The following is a 13,829-nucleotide window of genomic DNA, read 5'->3' on the forward strand; positions in this document are numbered from 1 at the left end:
GTTAAATTTATTACTAAGGATTTTATGTTGTATGATGCAAAAATAAATGGAATTGTTTTTTAGTTTTGTTTTCCAGTTGTTCATTGCTAGTACACAGATACACAGTAAAATTTTGTATGTTAACTTTGATGTCATAACACCTGGCTAAACGCACTTATTAATCGTAATCATGTAATTCTTCTGCATTTTTCTACATTAATAATTATGTTGCACACAAATAGGGACAGTTTTACTTTCTTTCCAATTTTTATACCTTTATTACTGTTATTGTACTATCGCAGACCTTCAGTGACATGTTGAGTAGAACTGCTGCAAGTAGACATCCTTGCCCTCTTTAAATGTGAGGTGGGGGGAAATGTTCAATGCTTCAAAACTTAACTGTAGATTTTTTAATAGGTGTCCATAAGACTGAGTAAATTATTTTCTTAGTTTGCTGAAAGTTTTTTGTTTTTATTGTAAATGAGTAGTCAAGTTAGTAAAATCTTACTTAGCATCTATTGAGATAATCATATGGTTTTTCTTTTTTATTTTCTGAATATGGTAAATTATGTTGACTAAAACAATTTTTTTGTTGTAAAATGTAAGATTTACCATTTTAACAATTTTTAAGTGTAAAATTTAGTGGCATTTAGTGCTTTCACATTATTGTGCAATCATTACTACCATCCACATCCAGAACTTTTTTCATCAGCTCAAACTGAAACTACCGATTAAACAAGAACTCTTTCCCCAACCTCAGTCCCCTGGTAACCACTCTTCTACTTTCTGTCCATGAATTTGACCATCCTAGGTACCTGATATAAATGGAATCATACAGTATTTGTTTCTTTATGTGTGTGTCTGGCTTATTTCACATAGCATAATGTCTTCAAGGTTCATCCAGGGTTATTAGTACATGTCAGGATTTTCTTTGTTTTTAATGCTGAATATTAACATTGTATGTATATATCACATTTTGTTTATCTGTTCATTCATCTGTTGATGGACACTTGGGTCGCTTCTACCTTTTAGCTATTATAAATAATGCTGCTATGAACATGAATGTACAAATATCTGTCAGGTTCCTGCTTTCAGTTCTTTCAGGTTTATACCCAGAAGTGGAATTGCTGAATTACTTGATGGTGCTATTTTTAACTTTCTGGGGAACTGCCATACTTTTGGCTGGCTACAAATTTTGTTTTTGTTTTCCTGAAAGATTTTGCCGTATTTTTGAAGGATAGTTTTGCTGAAGAGTGCTGGCTTGATCCTTATTTTTTTCCACTTCTATAAAGATGTAGTTCCATTGTCTTCTGTTCTCTGTAGTTTCTAAGGAGTAGGTAGATATATTCTTATTTTTGTTTGACTTTGTTGTTTTTCTCTGGCTGCTTTTGAGATTTTTTTTTATTTAAAAAAATTTTATTTGAGCCATCTGACTGTGATGTGCACAGATATGTTTTCTTTGTATTTTTGCTGCATAGGGTTTATATTGATATTGGATAAATTTTTGTTTTTCACCACATTGGGGGCGTGTTAGGTCATTATATCTTCAAAATTTTTTTGCCCCATTCTCTACTCTTTTTCTGTGACTTAAGCTATACTTAACATTTGACTTGTTGATCCTGACCCACAGGTAGGTCTCTGAGTTTCTGCTGTTAGTCTTTTTTCTCTCTGTTCCTTAGGTGGGATAATTTTTCTTGATTTCGAGTTCATTTATTCTTTCTTCTTTTGTTTCCAACTTGCTGTTAAGCCTACCTGCTGTATTTTTCAATTCAGTTATTGTACTTTTTATGTTTAGAATTTTCATTTGATTCTTATGAAAAACTTCCAATTCTCTGAGATTACTTATCTCTAAGTTTGTTTGAAAATAGTTTCTTTAGTCCTTGAGTGTATTTATTATAGCTAGTCTAATGCCAGTTGCATGACTAGGGCTTTTTGGGGTTGGTTTCTGTTGACTATGTTTTTTTTTTTTTTGAGTATAGATCACATTTTCCTGTTTCGTTTTGTTTTTTTTTTTGGTATGTGTATCCAGTAATTTTAAAGTTTCATGCTTACATTATGAAATGTAGAGATGAAATGTAGTCTACATTTTATTTATAATGTAAGCATAAATTTTCATTCATAAAATTTGTAACATTTGTGTTCCTCTGAAGAGTATTTTTTTTTTTTTTGGTTCTAGCGAGTGGTTTGCTTGGCTAGATTAAAACTGCATTCTCTTTTCAGTGATGGCAGCAGCTGAAATCTTTTCTTTCCAGCTTTTTCTTTGTCATTGTACCCTAGAATCTCCTCTGCACATGCATGGTTTACCAGATAGCCAAGGTTTAGGACAGTTTATATATAAATTTGGGGGACTTACCCCCTTTTGGCTTCTTCCCTTCCAGAATTTACACCTCAATGTTAGAACTGTCCTGTCAACCTCAAACTTTGTCCGGTGTCACCTAAATTCAGTAAAGCTATATCTTTCTGCTTCCCAAGTTGTACACAGATTAGAGCCCCCTTAGATCAGCAATTCTCAGTGTGTGATCTGAGGACCGTTGTCTGTCTCTGAGAGCTTTGCAAGGGGTGATCAGGGTCCCTGCCTTTTCCAGTTAGGTACGTGTGTACTTGAGGCCAAATTTTCTTCATATACTTCAACTAGAACAATGAATTGCAGTGATTCATTGCAGAAGCAGATATGAGAATACAGTTAACTTTTTAAAAACTATACATTAAACAGATTTGCAAAAAGGTAGAACAGGGTTACAGGGTTACTCTTCTCATTAATATTTTTGTTCCAGAAAATGTCATTAGAATTTATATGTTAAAATATTAAAAGTTCATCATTATTTGTAATGAATTAATACATTACAATTTTTTCCTTTTCAATTTTTTTGTGTTTTCATGTCAGATGGTAATGTACCAATGTTGTGACAATGTTTGAGGGAGGCATATCTCATATGTATGCGTGAAAACGTAAAACGTCACGCTTTCAAACTATGAAAGGATCTCTTAAAATTTCTAAAATGGGATCTTCACTAATTTTTTTTTTTTTTTTTTTTTTTTTTGAGACGGAATCTCACTCTATCACCAGGCTGGAGTGCAGTTGTGCGATCTCGGCTCACTGCAACCTTCGCCTCCCAGGTTCAAGTGATTCTCCTGCCTCAGCCTCCTGAGTAGCTGGGACTACAGGTGTGCACCACCATGCCCAGCTAATTTTTTTTTTTGTATTTTTAGTAGAGACGAGGTTTCACCATGTTGGCCAGAATGGTCTCAATCTCTTGACCTTGTGATCTGCCTGCCTCAGCCTCCCAAAGTGCTGGGATTAGAGGCGTGAGCTACTGCACCCAGCCAGTAATTTTTAAGAGTGTAAGGGTGTCTGAGTCCAGAAAGTTTGAGAATTGCTCTTAGACAAAAAGGTATAAACAAGTGCCTGTTGTCAGATACACTTTCTTTTTTTCATGGGTAAACTCTTTCCAGCTTCTGCCTGCATTTGGTCTCTCTCCAGAGCGCAAAAATGGTGTTTTTGTCCAGATTTTATAGGAAAGTTTATCTGACCAAGCTGCTTCGCCATTACCAGAACCCGAAATGCTGGGAAATGATTGTAAAAGGGAAGGAAATGGCAATTATTGAGCATCAGCTGTGGTATTGGTATCATGCACTATAGTTGGGACTGTGTCTGTTAACTTAATCCTTAAACAGATTTCAACAGTTAGTTATAACCCCATTTTATGGAGAAGAAATAAGGCTTTGAGTTCATGTGGTACTGTAATTTTCCCAGTGTCATTTTGCCAGTAGTTTTGGTAAAAGTGGGATTAAACTTAGGTCCTTGCCTTCAAAACCCATGTTGTTTCTATTTTACTCTGTCCTTTTTGGTTTCAGAAATTTAAGTGTGTGTAAAATTACTTCCAGTGAGTATTAACATAGGTTTCTAAGGCAGATTTTGGGATTCTGTTGTCTGGGGCTTTATAAAATAGATAAAAATCTTGGTGGTATGAGTATGATCCTTGAAGGCAAGGGAGGTAAAGAAATGACCTTTTAAGTTCCTTTTAGCCTTGTAATTTTATGATTCTATTTAGCTAGCAAAAATTTTAAGTACTTTTAATGAAGTGTTAAGTTTAGGTATGTCATGATCCAGTAATATAACTGTTTAGTCAGTGACTGACTCGTATCTCCCTGAAAAATTCATGGAAGAAGAATTAGCTTGAGAGTATTAATAGAATAATAATGACTACAATAATGTTGAAATGAGTTCACATTTTTCATACCCACTCAGTAGATGGGAATGACACTTCAGTACTTAAAGTTCATATGGCAAATTTAAAATGAATTTGAATTATGAATTTTCTCAATTAGAAACTTCCCAAACTAAGTTATAACAATAAGTCAAATCTGGGACTTATATAAACTTTATATAAACAGTTTAGATTCCTTTATTTGCATTATCTCAGAACATTTAGGTGTTTTATGGAGTATTAAAGTGGGGAAGTATGTGTTTTATCAAAGCTGAAGTTTTTGGAAACTATAGAAGGTTGAGGATCAGTCACTGATGGGAATGCAGTGTTTTTGAAATGAAGTAAATAAAAACAGAAGCAACATTGAGCTACTCAGAACCTTGTTTGGAATGGGACATGTAAGATAAGGTTTGTAGTTTGTTTTTTTTCCTCTTCATTTTTATTTTTCCTTTAAATCGTAACCATAGTGTCTATAGCTTCTTTGGATATTATGTAGAAGAAAAAAAATTGGTGTTTTGTTATATCTCCGATTCATTCAAATTGGAAGTTTTGGGAATCTTGCTGTTATTGTTGTCAACATTTTTATTGTACTATGAAAATGGCAGGAGATATCTTTAAGAGGCAGAATAGCACACATAGGTGATGAAGAGTATGCACTTTAAAGTGGTACAGCTTGTGTTGGAATCCTAGTTCTGTTGCTTATTTGCTTTGTGGCATTGTGCTGTCTCAGTTACTGTTAGTCATTATTTATTGTTTTTGCCTTTCTGTCTTAATTGCTGTTATTATTTTTGAGAGAGGGTCTTGCTGTTACCCACGCTAGAGTGCGGTGGCACAATCTTGGCTTACTGGATGGAGCCTCAACCTCCTGGGCTCAGGTTATCCTTCTACCTCAGCCTCATAAGTAGCTAGGACTACAGGTACATGCCACTATGCCCAGCTAATTGGTTAAATAATTTTTTTTTCTGTAGAAATAAGGTCTCACTATGTTGCCCAGGCTAGTCTTGAATTCCTGGGCTCAAGTGATTCTCCCGCCTCAGCCTCCCAAAATGCTAGGATTACAGGTGTGATCCACTGAGCCTGGCCTCTCTTACAGGTATTTACTAGAGTCATTAAAATGATATTTGCTTAAGTAGAGTAGAATATAAACATAGAATTATTTAACACTCTATTGCAATAAAAACGATTCATTGTTTCTTAGAGCACCTATCAGTTAAAAGCATAGCACCTAGCTGGGGGAAAGCTTTATGTAATATATTCTGGCTGAAAAAGCTCAAGTTCAATTCTGAGATAGATAAGAATTAAGTATTTCTGTAGACATTTTTAGTTCTATTATTTCCTAATTCTTTTATATATTTTTAATGATTTGCTTGCCATTTAGTTATAGCACAATAACTAAATTTGTGATAAGTGAAATTTTCAATATGCATTATGAATTTCACTTTGAACTTAAATTTGGTTTAAGATATATGCCACTAAAGGAAGTAGACTATAAAAATCTTTCTTAAAAAAAAAAAAGAGGCTGGGCGCTGTGGCTCACACCTGTAATCCCATCACTTTGGGAGGCTGAGGTGGGCAGATCACCTGAGTTCAGGAGGTCAAGACCAGCCTGGCCAATATGGTGAAACCTTGTCTCTACTAAAAATACAAAAATTAGCCAGGTGTGGTGGCAGGCACCTGTAATCCCAACTACTTGGGAGACTGAGGCAGGAGAATCGTTTGAACCGGGGAGGCGGAGGTTGCAGTGAGCTGAGATCGCGCCACTGTACTCCTGCCTCGGTGACAGAGTGAGACTCCATCTCAAAAAAAAAAAAAAAAATCCATGCTTATTTTAGACACTGTTTGATGTAATGAAATTTCTCTGTAATTCTAAACAACAAACATCAATCTGCTATGAGAGTTTTTCATAAATTAATACTCATTTTCATTACACGACGTGCTAACTTAAATTTTACCACTTGGCTGGGTAGGGATCACATTTTGTTATAACAAATGCAACAAAAAAAGGTTTTTCAGAAAAAATAAATTAACAAAGCCATAATCATTTATGGGGGATTTTGGCAGTTACAACTCTATTGCTGTGACTCTTAACCTTTTTTATGGTCTGGCATACAGAGGGTGTAATTTGGTATCATTAGCAATAACAGTTAATTTGATAATTCATTTATTACATACACAACACATTGCCTGGTATATGCTTAGTACACGTTTGTTGATTGACTCCCCGGAATACACGATTAACCCCTTGAACTTGTCATGTTCCCTTTGTATAAGATATGCAGTGTAAACAGACCACATTTACTTACCGGGAATTTTGTTAAAATATGGTGATGGTGGCATTTTTAAAAGCATTATACAGAAAATGGAAAGTCTTCTGGATGGTCTTCTACCTTTTAAAATCACTGTGTAGTTTAATTTTTCTGCATTTAGTTTTATAATTGACCATTTTCTGTACTTTTTTTTCTTTATTTAGTCATTTTTCCCTTTAGGTTTTTGATTTAGTGATTTGATTTTTCCTTCTAATGAATTTCATATAAATTGGCAAGTTTTATGGATGAGTCATTTTCTAAAACTTTGTAAAAATGGTTGTTGAGAATTTCAATTGCATTTTTCCGTAGAACAGATGTGTTTAAGATATGTTTACAGGGTAGCAAATAAAATATTAATTTTTTCTACTTTTGGGGCCATGTCGTAAAAGATTCTTCATTATCTTGACTACTTCTTTTTGTTCTTTTGTTTTATTCATTTTTTTCATTTATTTGTAGAGAGCCTACTGTGCAGTAGGAATTATCCCCCTCACTTCCTGTTTATTAAAACAACCTTCTCCCCCTGCCCTCCCTCACCTCCAGATTATTAAACCCTTTCCCCTTTACTCCACAGTCATGTTATCTCAGCTGTCATTCTTTCTGTGCCTCCCTCCAGGAAAGGAAAAAACTTTTTATCTGAGGAATGGGAGCTTCTTTAAATTATCTATCAGAGAGAGTCATTTAAAATGTAACAGCAGTCTCACCTCTCCTGAGCTAAATAATTACCTTGAAGCCATTTGCCATGTGGGTTGTTAATTGATGCCAAATAGCCATAAAATGCCATACGATGGGTATTATAATTCATACCCTGTAGTTCAACAATGTATAGCCAATCACTAATCAGTGTTATCTCTGTAAACCAATGAGAATTCCTGTCAAACAACTTCGTATCAGCCCACTCCTTGTTTCCTTCAAAAACCTGTTTGTAACAGAGGCAGACAGACAGAACGCTCCCCAAGGCAACTTGGAAATGTGTCCCGGGCTGCAGTCCTCAACTTTGGCCCAAATAAAGTCCCTCTGTTAATTTTGCCTCAGCTTCTTCTTTTAGGTCAACATGTGTAACTAATGACTTGGAGCTATTCAGGCAGTTAGAGTTCAACCAGTTTAAAAGCCACATAGCTCATTGTGGATAGAAGGACTTTACCATGGTATACAATGGGTGTTCTTTCTGTCTTTAGTTTTTTAAGTAGAGATAGGGTCTTGCAATGTTGTCCAGACTGGTCTCAAACTCCTGGCCTATAAAAGGAATTATTATTTTTATTTATTTTTTTTTTTTTGAGACAGAGTCTCTAGCTCTGTCACCCAGGCTGGAGTGCAGTGGTGCAATCTTGGCTCACTGCAACCTCTGCCTCCCAGGTTCAAGCAATTCTCTTGCCTCAGTCTCCCGAGTGTCTAGGATTACAGGCACCCACCATCATGCCTGTCCAATTTTGTATTTTTAGTAGAGATGGGGTTTCTCCATGTTGGTCAGGCTGGTCTCGAACTCATGACCTTGTGATCCACCCAAAGTGCTGGGATTACAAGCGTGAGTCACCACGCCCGGCCTGTAAAGGGAATTCTTAATCCAGAGTCTTGGGTCTCTTTAAATTGTATGCATTCTTAATTTTGAATGTGAATATGCACAATTTTCTTGGGAGATGGTCCACAGCTTTCGTCAGATACTCAAAGGAGCCCATGACCCCAAAAAGGTTAAATAAAAGCTAACGTTTAAAAATATTTTGGTATATATTCATTATTTTAAAAATTAATGTATTTCATGTTAACAGAATATATATACAAAGGCTTACTTGAACATGTACTTTTGGGACAGCTTGTGTGATAGAGACTACAGGTTTGTGTGGAAGCCACAGTTTACTCACATACAGGACTGGTGGTTTTTAAGTTGGTGAAATTTGTCCTTGATACCCTTCTACCATCTTACCCTTTTTCATAATCTTAGTATCCTGGCCTTGAGGCCCAGAGCCTCATTTTACTGGCCCTTAAATGCTCCAAAATTACCCACTTTTTTCCTTTGTTTCCAGTCTCTACCCCCTAACTTCATCCCCTGTCCAAAATATTATGCTAATCCTAATCAGTGGAAAGCAGTTTTATTAATTTATTTAAAATATTTGAATGGATGATAATTATTTGATGTTACAAAAATAGTTTGGTTTCATATTTTACTAAAATAGTCACAGAAACTTCTTTTAGGCTCCTATCTTTGAATTCCTTTCTGTTGTGGGTACGACTGGCTGGGGCTGGTTTTGCAGGTAGTAAAATAATTTACCAAGACAGTTGTAGGTTAAAAAAAAAAAAAGAATTATTAGAGAAAGTATGAAGATACAAAGATATGTTGCAAGGGTGCAAGTGCAGCACAACAGAAAAGGGGCTGTCTGCAAAGAGGAAGGAGCTGGAGGGGGCTAAATGCAGGATGAGGTTATGTTCCTGGGGCTACATGCTCCCCTTCCTTGTTGTTGTTTACCTATCAGGACTCCACATTGCCCCCACAACAGAACAACAATGACAAGTCTTTGACATTGAGGGTAGAGGTCTCATCTCCCAACCACTTCCTGCTAACCATGGGTATGGCAATGGCCCTGCAGATGGCTGTTGGTCTGTCAGGAGACTCTGTGGGTCATTGTCCTGGATTGTGGGACTTAGGATATTGTATTGAATCTTTCTTTCTTTCTTTCTTTTTGAGATGAGTCTCGCTTTGTCACCAAGGCTGGAATCTAGTAGTGTGATCTTGGCCCATTGCAACCTCCATCTTCAGGGTTCAAGCAGTTCTCATGCCTCAGCTTCCCAAGTAGCTGCGACCACAGGTGCGCACCACCATGCCTGGCTACCTTGTTGTATTAGTAGAGATGGGGTTTCACCGTGTTGACCAGGCTGGTCTCAAACTCCTGACCTCAAGTGATCCTCCTACCTCAGCCTCCCAAAGCGCTGGGATTATAGGCATGAGCCACAGTGCCCAGCCATATATTGGATCTTGTTGGAGGAAGGGACTTATCAGAGAGGGGGAGCATGTTAAGACATAACTAGCATTCAACTGAATCCAGGGAAGATTCATAAAAGTAGCAGGCATCATTGGGGAGAGACTTATATCCCGTTTGCAGTATCATTTGTAGGTGAAACTGTAGAATTCTAAAAGATAAAGTTTTGTTTTTTAAGCCAGTTATCAAAAAGGCAAAAAACCTTTTGCAGTGTGACTTTTTGTCCTTATTGAAAGCCCATTTGGGTAACCTGGAAGTTAAACTTGATGAAAAAGTGTTTGAATTTAATTAGACACAACATAGGGAACCAGTTTTAGAGAGACTATTATGCTTTAATTACATACAATATTCTTTTTATAAATTTCCTGTCATGATTTTCTCATGACTTACATAAACCGTCTATTATATGCTTGGACCTTTTGACTTGTCCTGAACATCCCTTATTTTTAAACAACGAGTTATTTTACTTTAGGACGAGAAATTACCATACAAGATCCTTTCTCATATAAAATATCTTTTTTTATAACCTTCCTTACCAAAAATACCTCTTTACCATTATAACCTCTAATTAGGCAGAAATTATTTTTCTTCTGTTAGTAAGTTATGGTTTGTATTACATGTTGCTGTGTGAGCCTGTGAAGGGGAGCAGATAGGGAAGTTGTCTACATACTGTAGAAGTTATCCCCCTTCAAGAGATTGCCCAGTTAGATTTCCTGCTAGGGTCTGTCTGAATAAGTGTGGGCTGTTTTTAAGCCCAGGGGTAGGACTATCTAGGTTGAAGTTATTGGTTAAAGATTTAGGTAGCTTTCCTGGGAGAAATAGGGCTATTAGAGGGAAAGATGAATTCAGAGGTTGGGCACATATTAAGCAGACACCCATCTTGGAAAGTATATTTTTGCCCCAAAGGGGTGTGGAATATTTAGACATTGCCCAGGACTGGTGAGAGAATGGTAATTGGTCCCTTAAGTAATATAAAGCGGTGTGATTTTTTTCTTTTGGACAGAGAGAGGGAGTGCATTTGCCCCAATTACCCAGCAGGATTTGGAAGAGTGTTGCTCATCAGGGAAGGAGGTTAGTACAGAATAGGCAGCTCTTGAACCCAAAAGGGAAATTTATAATTTCATTTGCATCCTACAGAGTTGCCCTTGCCTTTGTTTTGTTGATGCCAATGTCTGATTTGGAAGCCAGGTAGAGCAGAGAGACCCCTCAGCTCAAGGCCATCAGTGGTTGGGATTATCCTGGGGGCCCTTTGGCCTTTAGGCAGTCCCATTTTTAATGACTGAGCATGTGACAGAGGGGCAAGTTGTAAAGGGTTCTTTCCCATGTATCTCATTGGGGCAGTTTGCCTTCTAGTGGCCTGGCCTTCTGCACCGGTGGCAGTTACCTGGAGGAGTGTCCTTAGGACAACCTGGAGGAGGCTGGGGGCTTATAAAGCAGCCAGCACTTGAGCCTGACTTGTGTTCCTGTGTTTTTCTTTCTCTTTAGCCCTGTCCTCCTCATTCTACTCTCAGTTATAAAAGACAGAGGAGGTTAATTTGAGGATTTCTTGCATAGCAGCCATGCTAAAAGAAAATTAGACATTTCTTTTTGAGAGTCTGAGGGTTAAATTTATCCCAGTGCTGTAAAATGCAACCCAGGGGTGAGTCTGAGGGAATTGAGGGGCTTCGTCCTATGATGAGACTGTAAAAAACGTCTGTTGGAGACTCAAACTGCAATTTCTCCCGGGGCATCCCACCAAGGGATAAGGGATCCACTCACATCTGCTGAGGGACTTCTCGATGCACTTTCCAAAGGGGCATTCCACCTATTGGAAAGGATCTCTTGGCACTAGGGCCTTACACTGGATGAACACTAGGTGAAAGACCCCAGGTTAGTCTAGGTACGAATTGCGCTAGGTGCTCAATCCAGGTAGGAGGGGAAAGGGTTGAGGGAAGACTCACTGTCTTGGTGCTGTTTGGGATTACCTGGTTTAAGATGTCTGGAGCAGGAGGGTTGGCTGCCTTACGTGGGAGAATTTAGAGTGAGAAAGAGGGGGGTCTGACTTCCCCAAAATGTGTATAGGTTCGCCCTGGTCAAGTTTCTGCCTGTCAGTTATGCCAGACGTAGGGATTGGGGACTTTCGACCAGAAAGGATAGGAGAGAGCCTTCCTCCCTTCTGGGCAAGGCAGCCAAACCTGTTCAGTCCCTAGCCTTCAGGCTACACCAGGGAGTGGCCCTGGCCAGTTGTCATTCATTGCCAGAGGAATATTAGAGTTTGTCTGCCAGAAGACTGAAAATGAAAGCAAACTTTGAACTCTTACCCGGTTGGGTGGTGGATCAGACATCTTTTTACTGGCCCTGGCCAGGAACCTTCAGTTGTCTCCGGGCTTGGATACTGTCCACCAAGAGGTTGGAGTTGGAGGAGAGGAAAGGGAGACAGTAAGAGAGAGGTCCCCAAGCAGTCCCCAAACACTACCCAGGTGGGCCACCAAAATGTTGCAGGTGCCACTGGTTGGGGCCAGTGTCACGGGCAGTAAAGGATTTACCAAGATAGTTGTAGGTAAAGACAGGCAGATTTAGAGAAAGTACGTAGATGTATTTAGAGGAAGTATGTATTAGAAAAAGTACGAAGATACAATACTGGCAGCACAGCAGAGAAGGGGCTGTCTACTAAGAGGCAGGAGCTGGAGGGAAGTTTTATAGGGTCATGCCAAAGGGGCCATGTACGGGCGAGGTATTTGGGAACAGAATGTTGTGTCAGCAGGTTGTTTGTGATTAGTTGTCTCTTGAAACAGTTGTTCTCCCCCACCTGGGACCCCTTCCTTGTTGCTTACTAATCGGGACTCCACACTTTGCATCATTCAGTCCTCAAGTTTTTAACGTTTAAAAAAAAATGCTTCTGGAATTTCAGTAAAATGTAAGAAAAGTAAACACTTTAAAATTATATGGGGAAATATTTTGGGGCAAGGTATCTGTCTAAGGGCCTAGAAGGCTGTCCTGTGGAGCCAGTCCCCATTGTTTCCCTTGTTCTTTCTTTTCTACTTTTTGAGTAACAAATTCTTTCATTAAAAAATTTTAGAGACCTTTTATTACAAAAATAATGTAACCACACCAAATGATACATATGTATAAAAAGGTGATAGTCCCTCATCAGTTCTCCATTCATCTACTTTTCAGAACAACTTTTAACAGTTCCATGTGTGCACATTATACCTTGAAAAAAAGATCAATAACTTTTTATTACAGTTATCTTTTTTTAAAAACTGTATCTTGGCATGTTTGCAAGATAGGACATAAACATCTATTGTTACTTTAATTCTTGCATTGTAGTCTGTTGTATGATTATCATAATGTGTTTATACATATTCCTATTGAAGGATATTTGCTTTCCAGTTTTTGCAGTTAAGGTACTGTGGTGGTAAGCATTGTTCTACATACTCTTGCATATTTGCCTTTTTTTTTTTTTTTTGGCATATTTGCCTTTTTTGGGAGGGGTCACTATTTCCTTCATATGGGGGTTTTCCTCAAATACCTGACGATCTCTGTCTACTCATTTGAGAGTGAGGAACTAAAATTTGTGGGAGTCATAGGATCAAAAACTTTTTTATTTCATTGTGTGGTCACAGAGTGTCAGTCTCTGTAGGCATTTTCATTTGAGCCCACCAATCTCCTCCTTGTGAATAGTCTTGCATATTTGTATGAATATTTCTGTAACAGATTTCTTTTTTTTTTTTTTTTTTTTTTTTTGAGACGGGGTCTCACTCTGTCGCCAGGCTGTAGTGCAGTGGTGCAATCTCAGCTCACTGCAGCCTCCGCCTCCTGTGTTCAAGTGATTCTCCTGCCTCAGCCTCCCGAGTAGCTGGGATTACAGGCATATGCCACCACTCCTGGCTAATTTTTTGTATTTTTAGTAGAGACAGGGTTTCACAATGTTAGCCAGGATGTCTCGATCTCCTGACCTGCTGATCCACCCGCCTCAGCCTCCCAAAGTGCTGGGATTACAGGCGTGAGCCACCGTGCCTGGCCTTCTGTAACAGATTTCTAAAAGTGGAATTACTCAGTCAAAGAGGACATGATTCTTATTTTTGATAAATACAGCCATGTTTTCTGCCAAAATAGTTGACTGCATTTATACTTTTTCCACGTATGGTATATGAAAGCACCCATATCCTCACTCTGTCCACACTGTTTATTTTCATTATATTTTTTCTAATATAACAGACTAAAACTATCTCATTTTTATTTATATTTTCCTGAGCACTCATGAGATTGAGCATTCGTTTGTGTTTATTAGATATTAGAATTTCCTTTTTGATGGCATGTTAGATATGCTGACCAGTTTTCTACTGTCTCATTGGATTGCACAAGGGCTTTTATATTTTTATGAA

General features: G+C 37.9%; 1 protein-coding gene and 1 non-coding gene across 10 annotated transcripts in view; one reads left to right on the plus strand and one right to left on the minus strand.

Moving 5' to 3' along the window:
• The window catches only part of RAB3GAP1 (RAB3 GTPase activating protein catalytic subunit 1), a 199,230-nt gene that overhangs the window by 10,253 nt on the left and 175,148 nt on the right, over positions 1-13,829 (plus strand). The gene's annotated exons all lie outside the window — the stretch shown is intronic.
• On the minus strand, positions 2,858-2,961 carry LOC112132522 (small nucleolar RNA U13). The gene has a single exon (XR_002914284.1). It is a non-coding gene; the product is annotated as a small nucleolar RNA U13 (small nucleolar RNA).

Source organism: Pongo abelii, chromosome 11, assembly GCF_028885655.2.
Source record: "Pongo abelii isolate AG06213 chromosome 11, NHGRI_mPonAbe1-v2.0_pri, whole genome shotgun sequence".
Lineage (NCBI taxonomy): Eukaryota > Metazoa > Chordata > Mammalia > Primates > Hominidae > Pongo > Pongo abelii.